We start from the raw sequence: 9,098 nt of genomic DNA on the forward strand, positions 1-9,098 counted from the left end.
CCTTCTGTTTGCTTCGAGGTTAGCTTGCTCTTTTTTTCAGCGTTTTATGGTGGAAGCTCAGGTGAGTGGTTTGAGATCGTTCTTCCTTTTTAACGTAAACATTTACAGCTAAAATTTTTCCTCTGAGTACTGCTTTACTACTTCTCGTAAGTTCCAGCATGTTGTATCATCATGTTCATTCATCTTAAAAAATTTCCTAATTTCCCTTGTTATTTATTCTTTGATCCGTTTGTTAGGAGAGTGTTGTTTAATTTTCACTATGTATCCATTTCCCGAATTTCTTTCTGTTATTAATTTTTAATTTTTGTTATTATTTTTAAATGTTTATTTGTTTCTTGAGAGAGAGAGAGAAACAGAGAGCGAGCAGGGGAGGGGCAGAGACAGAGAGAGAGACACAGAATTTGGAGCAGGCTCCAGGCTCCGAGCTGTCAGCACAGAGCCCGACGTGGGGCTTGAACCCATGAACCATGAAATCACGACCCCGGCCAAAGTTGGACACTTAACCGACTGAGCCACCCAGGCACCCTTCTGTTATTAATTTTTAAAATTCACTATATTGTGATTGGAGGGCATGCAATTTTAATCCTCTTAAATTTATGAAGGCTGTTTTACAGCCTAGTCTGTGGGCTACCCTTGACAATGTTCCACGTACATTTGAGGAGAATATGTGTTCGGCTGTTGTTGGCTGGGGGCTCTATTGATGGCTGATAGGTCTGGTTGGTTTATAGTGTTGTTAAAGTCCTCTACTTCCGTGTGGATCTTCTGCCTTCTTATTCTACCCCTTATGGAAAGAGGAGTATTGAAGTCGCCAACTGTTACTGTCAAATCGTCTCTTTCCCCCTTCATTTCTGTTCGGTTTTTTTCCCTTCACGTTAGCGCCTTCTGATGGATGGACTCTTTTGTCATTGCAAAACGTCCGTTATCTCTAGTAACATGTTTTGTTTGAAAGTCTATTTTGTTCACGAACAAGCAAAGGGACAGGGCACCTGGGCGGCTCTGTCATTTAAGTGACCGACTCTCGATTTCAGCTCAGGTCATGGTCTCGTGGTTCCTGGGATTGAGCCTTTTGCGTCAGACTCTGTGCTCATAGGGAGGAGCCTGCTTCAGACTCTCTCCCTCTCTCTCTGCCCCTCCCCTGCTCACTTTCTCTCTTTCTCTCTCTCCCTCTTTTCTCTGCCCCTCCCGCGCTCTCTTTCTCTCTCTCTCAAAATAAATAAATAAATAAACATGAAAAAAAGGCAAAGGGGAGAAAAATCAGAGAGAGAGAGACAACCCAAGACACAGACTCTTAATTACAGAGAACAAACCGATGGTGACCAGAGGGGAGGTCGGGGGCGGGGGGGTAGGTGATGGGGATTAAGGAGAGCGAGCACTTATGATGAGCCTCAGGTGATGTACAGAAGTGCTCAATCACTATACTGTATGCCTGAAACCAACTTAACACCGCAGGTCAACCAACTGGAATTAAAATAAGAACTTAACAAAAATAAAGTCTATTTTGTCTGATATTAACAGAGTCACTCTAGTTTTCTTTCGGTTGCTGTTTGCATGATGTAGCTTTTCCCTTGCTTTTCAACCTGTTTGTATCTTTGAATCCTAGTGTGTTTCCTGTCGATGGTATATAGTTGGCCTTTGTTCGGTTCACGTTTAAAAGAGGGACGTTACGCTGGTTAGAAGCTCCACGTGCACGGGTAGCTTGAGAGTCGGTGGCCTTTCCCACTTGTGATCTAACTGGGCCATTTCACTGGGAGGCTCCCAGTGTTCGTGTCTTTGGGCTCCTTCCTCTTGAGAGCGTGTGTTCATGGAGGAATCCTCCCATTTCCTGCCTGGATCCAACACGCTGCTGGGCTTCGGGGGGGCTGAGCGGAGGAAGAAGGTGGAGGTTCAGTTCCGTATGTTAACTTTCACTTACGCCCTGGTTTTCAGTGCAGCGATTTCCCCTCAGCTGTGCTTGTAACCCCCTGGTTTGCTCTCTCCCTCGGCCAAACCCTCTGATCTGTCCAGTGGAAAGGGCCAGCCGCCTGGGGGGACAGAACTAGGGACGCGATCTCAAGCTCTCCGTGTCCAACACTTCCAACCCTGTCTCCTTTTACAGCCTTCGGTCACTCCCAGGATCAAAAGGGACCTGGAGCCACCAGCCATGGGTGGGGGGCGGCGTGGGGCTCTGCAGTGCCAATTGGGTCGCTTGTTCATTTCCCTCCCTTCTGGCTCAGGAACAGGGTTTTGATGAGACAAGTTCCATTTTGTTGTTTTGTTTTGCTGTTCCTGTGGTTATGGCCCTTCCCCCTTCTGTGACCCTATACTCTCATTTTTAGGGGCTTTGGTAGGGAGTGAGGTTAACTTGTATGACCGCTTGGTCATCTTAATTGGAGGCCATCCTCTTCTATATAAGGCTTTGGCTTAAACCTATTCTTTTTGCTGCATTTTCAGAATTCTGTCTTCTAAGACTCAGGGAATGGCTTCTAGGCAGACGCGGTAACCTCGGGCTTGTAACTGCACCTTCTAGTTTCCTCACCTGAATAATGGAGGTGCGTATCAGTCAGGATTCTCGAGTGCAAATGACAGAAAGCCAGCATGATCTGGCTTCAATAAAAACGGGGCTTCATGTTCTCATCAAAAGGAAAAGTCTAGGGGCAGCTGGGTGGTCAGTCAGTTCAGCGTCCGACTTCAGCTCAGTTCATGATCTCCCAGTTCGTGGGTTCGAGCCCCGCGTTGGGCTCTGTGTTGACAGCTCAGAGACTGGAGTCTGCTTCAGATTCTGTGTCTCCTTCTGTCTCTGCCCCCCTCTCGTTTGTGCTCTGTCTCTCGTTCAAAAATAAACATTAAAATTTTTTTTATGAATGAATGAATGAGTGAATGAAAAGTCCAGGGAGGAGGTTCTTAGGCAGGCTGTCTAGCCTTGTTCCAGGCTCACCTCCTACCAGCTCAGCAACCCTAGAGGGAAACGCATCTGTTCGTCAGTGGTCCGTGCAGAAATCCCGGTCCTGGGCTCCTCCTGGAACTCAGAGCAGGATGTCTGACTGGCGGCAGGGTCAAAGGGGCCCACGTTGGAGGGAGGGGGGAAGAAGGAGTTAGCTTCCAAAAACCACATGGAAGAGAGTGAGCAAGGAGGGGTAGACCCTGCCAAGGAGCATGGTGGGACTGATTCCAGAAGGAGAAGGAACAGATGCTGGGCAGGTGAAAGTAACAGGTGTCTACTGCAGGGAGATCACACCAGCCTCACAGACTTGATGTGAATTAAAACCCTCAGCTCAGGGGTGCCTGGGTGGCTCAGTCGGTTAAGCGTCCGACTTCGGCTCAGGTCATGATCTCGAGGTCCGGGAGTTCAAGCCCCACGTCGGGCTCTGTGCTGACTGCTCAGAGCCTGGAGCCTGTTTCAGATTCTGTGTCTCCCTCTCTCTCTGCCCCTCCCCCGTTCATGCTCTGTCTCTCTTTGTCTCAAAAATAAATAAACGTTAAAAAGGAAAAAAAAAACACCCTCAACTCGATGCTGGGAACCTTCAAACTTTAGTTGTTGCGGCTGCCGTCATTGTCACTGTGCATGGGAGACTTTGTGACTTGGCTTTTTATCCTTAAGAACGAATTCCTGGGGCACCTGGGTGGCTCAGTCGGTTAAGCATCCGACTCTTGGTTTCAGCTCAGGCCATGACCTCCTGGTTCATGAGTTCAAGCCCGCTGTCAGCCTCTGCGCTGACCGTGCGGGGCCTGCTTGGGATTCTCCCCCTCTCTCTGCCCCTCCCCCACTCGTGCTGTCTCTGCCTCTCTCCAAATAGATAAATAAACTAAAAACAAAACAAAAACCGAATTCCTTGCCGGGGCCAGGAAGAGGCACGGAGTTGTAGTTTCCTCCAGCCCCTGAGACAGGCAGTGTCTCCTCTCACCACATTCGCCTCGTGCCCTTATCAAGTCAAGCCAAGGCCCTGTTCCAACCTGCCACCTATGGGTCTCCTATCCTGGCGTCATTACGTGGAGCGTGGGGGTCGTTCAATTCACGCTGTCTGCGCAAATAAATCATAAACCGCTGGGGACGAGGGCCTGGATCTCACACGCCTTTGGTTCTGCCCCCTTCCTCTCAGGCCTATGATGCAAATCTGGGCATTCAGCAGGATCCAGGAAGTGCCAGGCAACCGAGGAGGCTACAGGTACCACGGCCTAGAGGACAGGTCGCAAGCCTGTCGGAGGATACCAGATCATGGAACATTCGGACAAGCTCTGTTAGGAATTGAGCTTAATTGCTCCACTATTTTTTAATAACAGAACGCCAATGTTTTAGAACCCCGGTTTTAAAAATATAAATCTCAATACTTTTACTTCATAGCAGGACTTTAAAGGAAATTTTATAACCTATTCAAAAATCCCTTCCCCTCCCACCCTTGGATTATTATTGTTTTCTCGTGTGTGTGTGTGTGTGTGTGTGTGTGTGTTTAAGAGAGAGAAAGAGAGTGCATGAGTGGGGGAAGGGAAGAGAGAGAGGGAGAAAGACTCCCAAGCAGGCTCCAAGCTGTCAGCACAGAGCCTGATGTGGGGCTTGATTTCGTGAACTGTGAGATCATGACCTGACCAGAAATCAAGAGTTGGACACCTAGCCAACTGAGCCACCCAGACGCCCCCTCCCTTGGATTATTGTGAAACAAATCCAGACATCATATCATTTCATCCATAAAGTCAGTATGTAAAGGTGGTCTTTGAACACACACACACACACACACACACACATGCAGTATAAAACACAATACCTTTATCACCCATAAAAAAGCAACGATGACTTCATGATAATTTCTTCATCATATATCCATTCATTGTTTACATTTCTCCAGTTGTCTCCTAATTTTTTAAGAGCTGATTTGTTCCAACAGTTTCTAAATATACAAGATCCATACACTACATCAGTAGAATCCCAATTTTACTCAAGGGGGGTGGGTAATACACAATATTAGACATCTATGTCCGTGTAACTAATTACACACCAAACTTAGAAGCTTAATACAACTGATCATCTGTTCCAGTTCCTGGGGGTCAGGGATCTGGGATTCCAGAAGCCTGAGCTGCAGTCATTACCAGCTTGCGTGAGTCTGTAGGAGCCGCTGGTTCAGGGCTTCAATTCCCAGCCATGTGGGTCTCTCTCTAGGGCAGCTCAAAGCCTATCTGGGCTTCGCCCAGAGAGACTCAAGACTGAAAGAGGCAGCAAGGGAGAGTGCACTCAGTGCAGAAGCTGCTGTCTTCCACTCGGTCTCAGGACAGAAAACCCCCTTGGCTGTTTTACCTGTCGTGCCCTTGTGCTCCACCCCCCATCCCTCTTGCCTAGCTGCCCTTCCTCCCCCCCCCCCCCCCCCCCCCGCCCCGTGTCCCTCCCCGCCCAGCCCTCTTGCTTCTGGAGAACACGTCAGGTCCCCATCCGCTTCCCTGTCTCCCTCTCTCTGTTTCTCCTCTGTACCCTTGCTCTGCCTCTGATGCCGGACATGGCCCCAAGCCACCATTCAACCTCCCTTCCCACCACGACCTCCAGGCCAGCCAGAATCCTTCACCTTCCCCTCTGACCCGCTCCCCACTCCCCTCCTCTCCGCCCCGGGGCAGACTCCTGGCCTCTCTCCTACCTGGACTGCCCAGCCCCCTTCTCCCTTAATACTGTTCCTTCCCGTCCAGCCAGGCCCTGATCAAGCCCCCTCCTCCAGGAAGCCCCTCCCTGTGGTTTGCGGTGCTTTCAGGACTTTAGTGCACCTTGCCTGAAAGTTGGGTTGGGGAGGCGGGGTCAGGAGGGATGAGCCACCTCCCCCCTGCCCCGGACTTTGCGGTGGGCTTGGTAGAGGGGCTGGCACGGAGGTGGTGAGCGTGTAGGCTCGGCTCCCTTTCCGTCCTGGGGGCTCTTTTCCCAGAGGGATCACATGGAAGAGGTCTACCGCCCTCTTCTCTGGTTTCCCACCCGCAGAACGGGGGCCCTGGCTCCCGCTGGGACTTCATCTTTCCCACGTGATGCAGAGAGGAAGGATTGTGAGGTGCATGCAGGGTGGCCTTGTTCTGGCCCCACTGTCCCGAGGCGGCCGGGTCTCCAGAGTCCCTCAGCTCCTCTCCTTTTCCAAATCTTGTCGTACAGCCTCCTCGGAATTCTGGGGCCCCATTTTGACCTTCCAACAAGCCCCTGCTTGCTTCTGCAGCCACTTCTGTCGCTGGCCACCCCGGCCGAGGGCGCGGTCAGGCTGAGAGGCCCTGTCTCCGGAGATGGGCACGGAAGGTCAAGGCCGGTGACTCTGGGTGGAGCCGCTTCCCCGGGCTCGGCGTTCGCTGGCCTCGGGGTTTTCTCTTCCGCAGCTGCCGGGCCCCGCGGGCGGGGCGGAGGGTCTCCGGCGGGAGAGACGCCCCAGGCCCCCGGGGCCAGCCCCGCCCGGCTCGGGGGGGGGCTCACGCGCCGAGGGCCAGGGCAGCCCGGGAGCTCGGGGGCTGCCGCGCGAGGCTCCGGCGCCCCCTGGTGTCCGAGGCAGGGACGGCCGCCGCGCAAGATGGCCGGGGGTGGGCCACGCCTCTCTCCGCGCGTCCTCGATCCTTCGCCCCGTCGACCCCGGGAAGAGCCCTCCCGACTCCTGGGTGGGCCACTTCCGTTTCCGCAGACGACGGCCGGGATCCCCCGAGTGCGTGCGACCGGGAGCTCGCGGGCTCCAGGCTGCACGCGCGGCTGGGCCTCGGGGGTCCGCCCCCCACCCCTCGACGGCCCCGCTGCACCGACGAACTGGGTGCGCTTCCCGCCCCTCCGAGCGGAACGGCCTCTGCGGAGTGGGAGCGTCTGGGTTCTGTCCCCGTTCCCAGTAACTGTCGCTCCGGTGATTTATTTGCTTCGCCAAGAAGTTGCTGCTCTACCTAGAGGCTTCCAGGGCTTGCGCTGCCCAGTAGGCAGCCACGAGCCGCGTGTGGCTATTGAGCCCTTGAAGAGTGGCAACCGAAGACACCGATTCTTCATCTTATTTAGTTTCAATTACATTTAAGAACAAGCCGTGTAAAATTTTTCTGTAACGCAACTTTGTCTTGGTAGGATGACGTGCCCCCTTTAAACGTCTAAAATGCAGTATCCAAATTGAGATGCGCTGGGTACACTGCACACTGGATTTCAGAGTTCGTGCAAAAATGAGAATGCTGAATATTCATTTTTAAGTAGTAATTACACTGAAATATTTCGGATATGTTGAGGTAAATAGAACATTAATTTTACCTTGTTTTATTTTATTTTTTTAATGTTTATTTTTGAGACAGAGAGAGACAGAGCATGAGCAGGGGAGGGTCAGAGAGAGAGGGAGACACAGAATCGGAAACAGGCTCCAGGCTCCGAGCCGTCAGCACAGAGCCCGACGCAGGGCTCGAACTCACGAACTGTGAGATCATGACCTGAGCCGAAGTCGGACGCTTAACCGACTGAGCCACCCAGGCGCCCCAATTTTACCTTGTTTTAAAAGAAATACGGCTACTAGGAAGTTTTGTGTTTTTTTTGTTTTTTTTTTTTTTTTTTTTTAATGGTTGAGAGAGAGCGCAAACAGGGAAGGCCAGAGAGAGGGAGAGAGAGAATCTCAAGCAGGCTCCGCCCTGTCAGAGCCCGAGGGGGGCCTGAACTCACAAACCGACCAGCTACCCAGGCGCCCTTAGGAAGTTTTAAACTGTGTCCCTGGCATTCTAATTCTATATTTGCTCTAGGGAGTGGGTTGGGCTAACTTGGCGTTTTGCATATTGTGACTCCTCGGCAGCAGCCCCAGTGAACCGTGGGGATGTGTGTGGGCAAAGACCTGACCTTCAGGGCCCAAGCCCGTGGGAGTGATCCCTTGACAGAAATCACAGCGTTAGGCTCACTGGGTCAACCTGGAGGCATCTCACAGGGGCCCCCAATGGCGGGAGGAGGCTCACACAGACACTGGTGCCCGCGGCCCCCACGGGTGTGGCACCAGGCTTTGGCACAGTGTGAACACACGGAAAGAATACTCGCTTAGGGCCTCAAGACTTGGCCAGCATTGCTTGGGCCACTCGCTATCTGTGTGCTTGTCTCTTGGTGCCTCATAAGCAGCTCCTGTGAAACGGGGCCAAGTCCGGGTCTACTTCCCTAGGGGCTCCCAAGGCCGGGGGGAGGATCATAAGGGAAAGCCCTCTCCAGCCAAGGCTGAGGTCACCATTATCTTTGCATTATCGCCGGAGGAAGGCTTTATGGAAGACTTTCACGCATTTCTGGAATGATTTGTTACCAGGACACAATTCTTTTGAAATCTTTAGAACTGCGTCTTTCAAAGCTTCGTTCCACACATTTTAAGTGCGTATTAATGGACTAGAGCAGGCACTTGATTCACTGTTTATAGAACTGAAGAGAACAGAATCTGGGCTGAAGCTTCTTAAAGGGAGCTGCTTGTTGTGTTCTTAGCTGGGAGGGGCCACAGGAAGTGAAGCGAGCGAGACCCAAAGGTTCCTTCTCCTGGTTAATCATCAATGGCTGGCCAGCCAGGAGGGCCATTTCTCTCTGTAGGGAGCCCAAGTCTGACCCTGCCTGCCCTGACCACTTGACATCAGGTCCTAGGAGCCGAAGGGAAATATCCCTGTATCTTTAGCCTACCATTAAATCCCTTGTCAGGGCAACCCTTCAGTTCTAAGAAGTTCTGAATGCACAAACCCTACACGAGGCACAGGGGAGCAGGGCTGGCCCCAGGTGGATCATGCTGGGTTCATCTGGGGATCTGGCTCTCCGAGAAGCCTGTGGGCGCCTCATAAACAAGCCTGCTCAGTCTATCAGGCGGCTCCGGGGCCTCTGCAAAGCCAGGGATTGTGGGATCCACAAAAACTTTCTTTGCCCTGGTTCCGGGTAGGGAGCAAGAAACACCAGGGTCTAGAGTCACGGGAACTCATTCCCTGGGATAGAAAGCAGGCTTCTGAGATGGCAAGAGAATTTAAGGGGATAAAAAGTTCTGGGGCTCTGAGCCCACAGTTCTTTTCTAGGACAGTATACCTCAGAAAGCCTGGGTCCCCCATCCCAGGAAAGGGGTAATGCCTTAGGCAGGCAGTGGAAAGCCAGCTGCTTCCTGGGAAGCAGTTGGGCTGGGCTAGACTGAGGCAGAGGCAAGAGTGGCACTGGGTGAGAT

Source organism: Felis catus, chromosome A2 (assembly GCF_018350175.1).
Source record: "Felis catus isolate Fca126 chromosome A2, F.catus_Fca126_mat1.0, whole genome shotgun sequence".
NCBI lineage: Eukaryota > Metazoa > Chordata > Mammalia > Carnivora > Felidae > Felis > Felis catus.